This window comes from Helianthus annuus, chromosome 12, assembly GCF_002127325.2.
Source record: "Helianthus annuus cultivar XRQ/B chromosome 12, HanXRQr2.0-SUNRISE, whole genome shotgun sequence".
Lineage (NCBI taxonomy): Eukaryota > Viridiplantae > Streptophyta > Magnoliopsida > Asterales > Asteraceae > Helianthus > Helianthus annuus.
Window position 1 is genome coordinate 132,779,516 of NC_035444.2, and position 10,570 is coordinate 132,790,085.

The window sequence follows — 10,570 nt, forward strand, 5'->3', positions numbered from 1 at the left end:
ACGATTCACGGTTTGAAATCATTATTTCTGAAGATGGAGCTGGAAGGTTGTGGGATCGAGTGAAAGAAAAGCTAAATGAGTTTATAGGAGAATACAATGTTGATCCTGTCGTGGAATTTGTGATGCGCTCGCTTAAAAGAGGGGGACGAAAAGAGGAAGTAAGGAATTGGATGAATACTTTTTTGGGTAATGATAAAGACTCCTTTGTTTCTTGGTTGTGGGATCATTTACAATCAAACCAAGATCTATACGCACAGTCAAAAGAATCTCATCCCGATAATGGCGAAACAGAAACCTCAAGCCCAACAAGCTGAAGTCAATAGTCCAGCACCCCAAGCCCAAGCCCAAGCCCAAACTCAGCCAGATAAACCAAGATCGCTCATTGACACTGTCAACTATCTGTTGTGTACTGAACCTTGCAGGAATATGGTTGCACAACTTAGGGCACTCAATTCTAAAATGATGGATGATTACAACAGTGTCACGGCAAAGTACATCAGTCTTCGAGAGAACAATAAAATTCTCTATGAAAAGATTGACGCACTTAAGAAGGATATAGCTCAGCTTCATAGAGACGTGAATCAACAACAATGTTGGGTTCACGACTATAAACACAGACTCACAGTAAAAACCTTGGAATGCGACTCTGTGAAAGCTGAGCTGGAACTTCTTACTGGGAAGTACAAACAAAACGAGTTGAACATAAAGAAGTTTGATACTTCAAGTGACACTGTTCGTAATCTATGCAATGTACAACTGGCATTCAAAGACAACAAGGGTAAGGGTTTGGGTTACAAACAGGTTCCACCACCATATAATCATAACTACTCAAGAATGCCTACTATTGAGCAAGAACAAGAAAATTATGATACAATGATTTATGGTAAACCAAGTGATTATGTTCCATGGGAGCCCTTCAGACCAAAGAATGCCAGACCCGCTGATTTTCAAAAACCAATGAATTTTGTTAAAAATGAAAATTGCTCAAATGAATCAGCTGGCGAATCTGGAAAGGAAAATGAACAAGAAAATGAACCAGAACCAGTGAAAACATCCGCAAATGAGCCGCAAGAAATTTTGTCAAATTCTGATTCTGATTCTGTAGATAATGTTAAGTGTTTTAGTTCATGTGCAGAATCGGTGACAGTTGAAGAGCAGTCTGCAGCAGATGATAACTCACATTCAAACGTTGCTGATGTTGCAGATGATTCGGATGCTACCAAACGCGATCATTACGCTTGGAACTGTGTTATGTCTTGGTATGCTGAGAGTTCGAGTATTCCGATTAAAACTAATGATTCAGATTCTGGTACTTCAGATGATGAGCGTAGCGCTTCTGGGAATTTTGAGTGTGACAAATACTCAGAATCGAGCAGTGCAATGTCCGAAGAGAGCAAAACTGTTTCAAACATAGACTGCTCTTCTCATAAGAAACCAGAATCAGCTGATGTCAAGGACTCAGAGGTTGATGAAGCTGAAGAAAAGATTTCCGTAGAATCCATTTCTGAAGAAAGTCATGGGATCTCGAAGATTGAGGAAAAGAGATCCATGGAAATTAATTCATCGGTTGATTCAAATGATGAAACTGAAGAAGAGATATTTGTGGAAACCTTTTCTATCAAAACTCCTGAGAACATAGTTTCTAAGTAATAGGAATCTGTGGAAATAAAGTCAACGGATAATTCAACTTGTGATCCAAAGGAATCAGACTCTGAAGAAACTGTTTCAAATGAAGCAAAATCTTCTGAACCTGTTCCTTCAAAGAAGAAACGCTCACGTAAAAACAGAAGATCCTGCCAAAAGAAAGTTCGAAAGGAAAACCCAAGCCTCGGACAAACTGAACCAAAACTGAAGGGTAAAGTTGCGGATACTTACTCTCATGCTGACAACTGTGAGCAGGGTCCATCCAAGATCAAACATGCATGAAAGCAATCAGCTCCAAATGAAAAGAAAAGACTTGCTCAGTTCTCGAGGATAACACAAGCAGAACTTAATGTCTTTTTCTCAAAAAGGCAAACGTGCTTTAATTGTGGAATTCCGGGACACATTGCAAGAAACTGTGATCATCGTCCCTACCACTCTGGGAACACGTATCATCAGAAGGCTATGCATTCTCACTTTTCCAAAAATCGACCTCCTAAAGCCAAGCCTTCTGATAGAGACTGGAATCTGGCAAAACAGGAAAATAAAAAATTTTCAAATATAAACAGGTTTCAAAGAAAAACAAAAGTTTTTCCACCAACTGGAAGTGTTTCAAACACCATAAACTGGAAACCTAAAACTCCTGTTGGATGCCAGTCTCCGTGTTCACAACCGTCAACGTCTGCATCTTCACCTCAAACCTCAAGCTCTACTAAAAATCATATGATTTTTCGTGAGGTTTCATACACTGATAGTGATGGTCAACTCAGGTCAACAATGGCCTGGGTTCCAGTTTCTAATTCATCCCGCTAAGTGTGTAGGAACGGCTATGGAGGGCGATCGTTAGACCTTGGTTTATCGATAGTAGTTGTCCCAGACACGTAACAGAAGACTTATCCTAGTTGAATAACAAAAAAAAATTATTCGACGGTGGATTTGTCAACTTCGTGGGAGGGGAAACTGGAAGAATAATCATGAAGGGCATTGTCAAAAAAAAAAAAAACGAAGTTCTCATTTTCTCAGACGTCAATTATGTCCCTGAACTGAAGCACAGCCTTTTGAGCGTATCTCTGATGGGTGACAAAGGGATGGAGGTTCTCTTCACCAAAAGAAAACGTGCTCTTGGAACGCGCTGGGTATTGAGAAACAAACAATATGACCCCGGCGTGATCATAAGGAACAAAGCACGATTGGTAGTTCAAGGTTTCGAACAAGGTGAAGGTCTGGATTATGATGAGGTACACGCACCGGTGGCACGTCTGGAGGCCATTCGTAGAATGTATGATGAGAAAGAAGTTCGAAATGCGCTCGTTGGGAGAAGTGAAAATATTTATGGGCTTGCAAGTTCATCAAAACAGGGATATGAAGTGTACATCAGCTGGATACCAATTCTTGGGGGACAGTCTCATCTCATGGCAGTGCAAGAAGCAACAACTCACTTTTGCAGCGGAAGCAAAGTGCGTTACAGCATCTGCTGTCTGCTGCTCTCAGGTTCTTTGGATACAACACCAGCTCAAGGATTACGTTTTGACTTATCTAAACTCTACTACTAATTTTGATAAGGTTGCCGTTATCCAGATTATCAAAAACCCTGTTTTTCACTCTAAAACCAGACACATTGATATCAAGGTGCATTTTATTCGCGATTGCTATGACAGAGGATGGTTTAAACTCAAACAGATCCACACTGATGCTAATTCAGCGGATCTTTTTACAAAACCTGTCAGCATCTCGAGATTCAATGTGCTTGTAGATCTTTTGAAAATGACACGTATCACCGACTGAGCGACAAAAAAAAATCGGTTTCATACTAATGTAAATAAATAAGTAAATTTGCGCATAAAGTGTGATGCACAAATTTAGGGGGGAAGAGGGACATATATGTACATATGCATAGTTTGAGGGGGAGAAAAGCAAAAAAAAAAAAAAAACATATATGTACATACGCATCATTTGAGGGGGAGAAATTGTTGCTTGGGAAATGAAATGAGCTTTCGTGTTAAAGAATTTGATTAACACACGTAAGGTTTCAATGTTACCCAGGTTAGGCCCCAATGCGATGTGTTGATAGGTCTGCCGCTCGAAAAGCAAAAGAAGCAAACGTGATACAAACATAATGGACTGGACATCTCGTGGGTAACAGAACAACGGTGTATGATTTCATTATCTTAAATCCTGCGTTGATAGATAGCCAACATCTGAAGTTTCGGGTCTTTATGCTGATGATTCATCCAAGATATCAGGGCTGTCCCTCTGCTGTACGAAAGTACTGACCTGGACACAGTCAGGATATCTTGCTAAAAGAGCCCTTGTCAGATCTTCCTTGGTCTCTCTGCTGTACGGAAGTACTGACCTGTTCACCAGGAAGTCTGGCATTGTAAAAAAATATAAAAACATAAAAAATAGAATAAAGGAGCTCTCGTCAGATCTTCCTTGGTCTCTCTGCTGTACGAAAGTACTGACCTGTTCACCAGGAAGTCTGGCATTAAAAAAATAGAATAAAAGGATGATCTCAGTATACTCACCTGCTACGATGAACCGTTGTGCTTACCTTGATCGCGGGGGTATGCCTTGGAATGGGACACACAGATGTCACAGTATAAATCTACCTAAAAGCGTATCACAAAGCAAAAAGTTGAAGTTTGAGCGGTGGATTTAAGAGGACAAACATATCAACAATTGCGTGGACCATCCTAAGTAAACGAAGAGCTGAAAAGTGTCCCTTAATCAGTTCGAGAACGATTTTGATCCCATGGTAGGTTCTCCATATATTACTCCTCTATTTGTTTTCTGTTATTAATTTGTTTTGTTTTGATTATCTCTTTGCTCAAAAAGGTTGCTCGGTTGGTTGGATCGTTGATTTTGAGAAAGACGTTTTCTGTCATAAAAAAGGCAAATCACTAAAGTAATAGTCTGGCCCACTGTTTCGGATTGGGGACCAATGTCGTGAAAACACGAATCAGATCCGGCCCATTGCTCTCAAATAAAATTCGGACCATTGTTCCGAGTTGGGGCATGGCCGTTTGATCTCAGGCCCAATCCGAAACACTATTAACTGGCAATCATTTTCTCCTTTGAGTCACGTTTCGTACTAATCTCATCTCCTGATCATCACGGATTCTCTCATTATCTTTGGACCACTTGTTCGAATTTCAAAGTTTGCAAGTTTCTATACTTTTCAAACCATAGCCCTCTGAATGCCAAAGTTTCCAAAAGAACATGACATGCAACATACACGTGTTGACGAGAAAGCTGAGACACTTGATTCAGATTCAGAATCAGACTCTAGTGAAGAAGAACCCGATTCCGACAGTGAAGTGGAAGTGATTGCATCTGAAAAAGTTGAGGAACCCGTTCGAGAATCGTCGTTACTGCTAAAAATTTACAAGCCCTGATTGAGTCCTTGAAGGATAGTGTCGATAACCCTCCTACCGTATCTATTCCTGAAACTGAAGATGATTCGACAGATGATGCTGAAGAAGCATCCAACAAGAAATGAAGAACCAAAACAGCTCCTGATTTCATTCTACTGGCCGAAGCTCAGAACCATAGCCTACTATGCCCACCGATCCACAAGCCACTGCTGCTACTCAAGAAACAAGCACGCAAGATCTCGATTTTGATTTAAAATTCGATTTCGATCTCGATCTGCCTGAAACAACTCATTTGCAACCAGAAAGCTCAAGCGGCATCAGGTTCAAGGTTGGAAGTTCTAGTGGTGTTGATTTCTCTGAGCATGATGAAGCAGCCATGCGCTTTGCAGCCAACAAAGTGAAATTTATTGAAGAAAGAGATAGTGATGATGATACGGCTGTTGATGTAGCGAAGTTGCAGCGAAAAGTGATTGTGTTGAAACAAGATGCTGCCCTAAAAGAAGCTCAGATCTCATCTTTGCAAGCTCAAAAATTAAGCAAAGATCTGAGGATCGAGCAACTACAAAGCGATGCGGGTATGCTGACATCTATTGAAAGCTAAGCTGGAAAAGAAGTTCAAGATCGTAATCAAGAATCGGTTATTTGATGATCCAGCTCCGTTGCCTGGTGGACCTCCTAACGGATTCAGCAACTAATCCAGTAAACCTAGGGGGAGATTGTTGGGCCCTATAGGTTATGGATTAGTAGGTTTATAGGCTAATGGACCAAGATTCTAGAAAGTGGGAGTATTAGAGTGGGCTTAGGAATATGGGCCTAGGGTTTTGGGGGAAACCCCTTACTATAAATAGGAAATGATAATTAGGGGCAAAGGGTTGGTTCATTTGGTTTTAGAAACTTGTATTAGACAATTAATAATTGTATGCAAGTTTAAGCCTTTGAATATTCAAATCTTCATCTTCGTGTTCTTGATTTCTTGATCATCATCAAGTTTGGATTCCGCCCATCCTTGGTGATTGTTTGATATCGTTGTTTGATCCGGATTTTTGGGACTTACAATCCGTAAGTGCTTTCTGGATTGGAACTCGGCCCATAAACTCCAAAATACCGCTAAACTTGGCTAATTCAGGGTTTTTCTGCATATCCAGATCACAACAACTGTTGTGAAGAGGATCAAAGATCACACTGGAACCCTGCACATTAAAATCAGTACAACATGCATCAACACTTAGAACATTTTTCACCAAAACAATTACAAGTGAATTTACAGTATGCACACCAAAAGCGAAATCAGACATGTGCACTATAGGCGAAATCACAAATGTTATTCAATATGCACTTAAAAGCGAAATCTTCTTAACACATAAGAGCTGAATCACATCATATACCTATGAGCGTAATCACATGATAACACTAAAGGCGAAATCACTTAACAACTTAGGGGCAAAATTAGAAAGATGACACACGAGCGGAATCACATGATGTCTTCAAAAGTGAAATCACATTATGTACATAAGAGCGAAATCACAAGACTTAACCATTTTGGGGCGAAATCATCAATAAACACTCAAACTTGTTGAAATGATAAAATTGATCTTGTAATCTTGTTAACCTGATGATTCCGAGACTAATGATATGTTTTAATTGCATTATTGACCCTAAACCAACCCTAGATCTAAGTTTGTAACACCCATACATAGACAAACATTACAAAGCATCAAATTGATTACAATTAATACACATCAACATGATCAGCACATTAAACCGACAGTGTATGATTGATTCCAAGTTCCAATTTTAACAGATAACACCCTAGATCTAAGTTTTGTTCATCAACACTGCCGATAGTTCAATCTAAAGGTGATATTGGTCAAATTGGTTCATGAAATACCTTGCCCATGATTACAAGATGACATAGACACAAGATCCGAGGAAAAATGGGCAGCAATTCGTTTCGAAAGCAAGCTTTTAAGGGTTTCGCTTATGGTCGCTGGAGAGAAAAGTCTTATGAGCGAAATGTGTAAAGTGACACTATGGGCGAAATCAGATGACTTATATAGTCGACCTGATTTCGCTCTTAATGACAAACAACCTCTCGAGCGAAATCAGTTTTGGAGCTATAAGCGAAATCACATGTGAAGCAGCTTATGAGCGGAATTACCTTTAAGTGACACATGAGCGAAATCAGAACATGATTTTCAAAAATTTAACTTTTTATCAATTTTCTGATTAAACACCAACACGCCCAGTTAACCAAGTCCAAGTCAATGACCTTGGTCAACTGCTTGGCCTGCCAAGTCCAACTTAATGACCTTGGTTGACCGGATTATGAAGTACGCGGTCATTTCATTCTGAAAATACTTCAAATTAATGCACTTTTGAACATTTTGAACCTTCAAACAATTTTCAACTGTCAAACAATGTACCAACCTCAGTTTAAGTATCTCCTACTTACCCAGCCCTCATCAAACACAGACATGATCTGCACAAGGCTTTGATCGTCCGATTCCCAACGTCAGTTGTCGAAAATAAAATGAGAAACTAAAATCTTTTTGGATTTTAAACAGGATAAACTGAAAACTGTACACATAATCTTTTTGTGAGTGTGTTAGGGGATCATATCAGCTGCCGACTAGACATAAGCACCGTTAAGATATAATTTCATACCAAGCATTAAACAATTCGCGTAGATTGCCGATATACTGATCCTCTTAAATTCTCACAAAACTTTCAATCTGTCCGAGATACAGAATTAGTGTTTTAGGACTTAAACCTCTACATGTGTCCCACCTCAGTATATACTCCCGTATCCAGATCCCAGTATTCAGTCTTACAGGTGAGTATACCACAGCTGATATCTGTTCAGGGGTTAGGTGCGAGGGCCGTGAGAGCTCAGGTCGATATTTCCGTATACGCAAAGAGATGACGGCTTCGACTTTTCGGTTTGTCCCCTTTAGAGGATCTTTTGATTACAACAACAGTGACTATCAATTTTATTGTTTCATCGACTTGCTAAGGGCGAAGTTATGTTTCAAGCTTTTTGCAGAAAGTATTATCCGGGGACTAGGTCAGTACTTCCATACAGCAGAAGTCCCAGGACAATACCCCACGTAGACGCAAGTAAATTTTATGTTTATATCCCAAACTGATCTACTGATTTTGTAAAAACCTATCGGCACATCTTTTGCGAGACTGCTTAATTGCATTTTAAACGATACAAATCTTTAGCGTACTATGTCCGTCTAGCTGATGTACTATCATTTCCCATATTCTACACAAACTCTTTTTGAATTTTTCTAATGTTTTTGATTTTTGAATTTTATCATGTTTTTGTATTTTTCTGCGATTTTCTCCCCCTAAAAAGAAAAACATATTTTTTTGTGTTTTTGTTTTTATCGAAAAGCAGAAAATAAACTGTACAAAGAAAATTGACAACACGACATGGTTCACGTCAGATCCCCGCCCAACTCGGCTTCACATTCTATAACCCTCCCAGATTGCAGATTTTTCATCCCGTTTAATTTCAAAAGGTAATAAAATCTCTTTTTGTCAAATGGTTTTATGTAAAAATCCGCTTTCTGATCATCGGTGTGCAAGTGCTCAATCCGAATTAACTTTTTCTTGTGACAATCACGGATAAAGTGGTGACGGATTTCAATGTGTTTAGTTTTTGAATGGTGAACCGGATTTTTAGTGATGTTAATAGCTGCTTCATTGTCCACATAGATCGGAGTATCTAAGAACTGCAAACCGAAGTCACGCATCTGCTGTTGGATCCAAAGGATCTGCGAGCAACAGCTGGAGGCTGAAACGTATTCAGCCTCACATGTAGAGAGCGCTACTGCGGTTTATTTCTTGCACTGCCAGGTGACGAGTCGAGTTCCGAAGAACTGACACCCAGCAGTGGTGGACTTTGCGTTTTGCTTGCAGCTTCCAAAGTCAGAATCAGCGAAACCAGATAAAGTAAAGTCACCCGATCGAGGATACCACAAGCCGATGCTTGGGCAGCCTTTCAAATACCGTAAGATACGTTTCACTATGGTCAGGTGTGACTGCTTTGGATTCGACTGATATCTGGCGCAGAGGCACGTTGGGTACATGATGTCCGGACGGGAAGCCGTGAGATACATTAGCGATCCAATGATTGATCGGTACAATGTCTCGTCCATTTTCACTCCATTCTTGTCTGGACAAATCCCATGATTCTGTGCAAGGGGGGTTGAAGCAGGACTGCAATCTGTCATGTCGAACTTGTCAAGCACGTCCTTCACATACTTTGTTTGATGAATGAAGATTCTATCGGGCATTTGCTCCACCTGCAGCCCTAGGAAGAACATCATCTCCCCCATTGAACTCATTTCAAACTTTTTCTTCATCACCTTCTCAAATTCTTTACACAGGTCGTCGTTGGTGGAACCGAAAATGATATCGTCAACATAAATCTGCACGATCAACAAGTGTCCTGCCTCTTCCCTGGTAAACAACGTGCAATCTACTGTCCCTCTTGTGAACCCGTTGGCCAACAAGTACTGGGAAAGCGTCTCGTACCAGGCTCTCAGGGCCTGGTGTAGTCCGTAAAGCGCTTTGTCCAGTAGATACACTTTGTTTTTGTGCAGTGGATCTGTGAACCCCGGCGGTTGCCCCACGTACACTTCTTCTTTGATTTTTCCGTAGAGAAAGGCAGATTTGACATCAAGTTGGTACACTTTAAAGTCTTTCCAAGATTCGAAGGCTAGAAAGATCCGAATTGCCTCGAGCCTGGTAACCAGTGCGTAAACTTCCTCATAGTCGATGCCTTCTTGTTGACTAAACCCTTGTACCACAAGTCGCGCTTTGTTCCTCACCACGACACCTCTATCATCACGTTTACACTTAAACACCCACTTCTTCTTGATTAACTTCTGATTCTCAGGCAAATCGACAAGTCTCCAGACGCCCAACTTTTCGAACTGTTGCAGCTCCTCCTGCATTGCATTCCCCCAGCTATCCTCGGTCAACGCTTCTTTGTAGGTTCTGGGCTCTATCTGCGAAATGAAACATTTTAATGAGACTTCTTTCTGCAAATCAGCAATAGATGAATAAAAACAAGTAAGAGCTCGGTTCAATTGATCTCGGGTTTTGACACCACTTTGTAGATCACCAATAATCTGTTCTGAAGGATGGTAAGACAACGCCCGTGGCATAACGGTGTCAGGCACTATCACTTCCGATTCCAAATTCGATATATCGAGATCAACGGTTTGATCCTCAGCCTCCGTCGAAGTATCATTTGGCTCCTCGTCAAAGGTTGGAGCGGGTTCCTCCTCTGAGTCGTCAGAAACGTCAAATGATGGAGCTGGTTCCTCTGGTGGTTCGTGAGTTGTTCCACTCGATCCTGCTTCATTGTCGTGAGTACCCACGGTAGGTTGAGAAACTTCTAGCGGTATAGATTCTGGCTCTTGTGACATATATTGTTGGTACTGGTACAGAAGAGCTAGTTTCTCATCACTCGGCTGAACCGGCAGTTGAAACGACTCCCAGAGCTTGTCGTAATCGAACAGGAATCTTTGTTCGGGAAG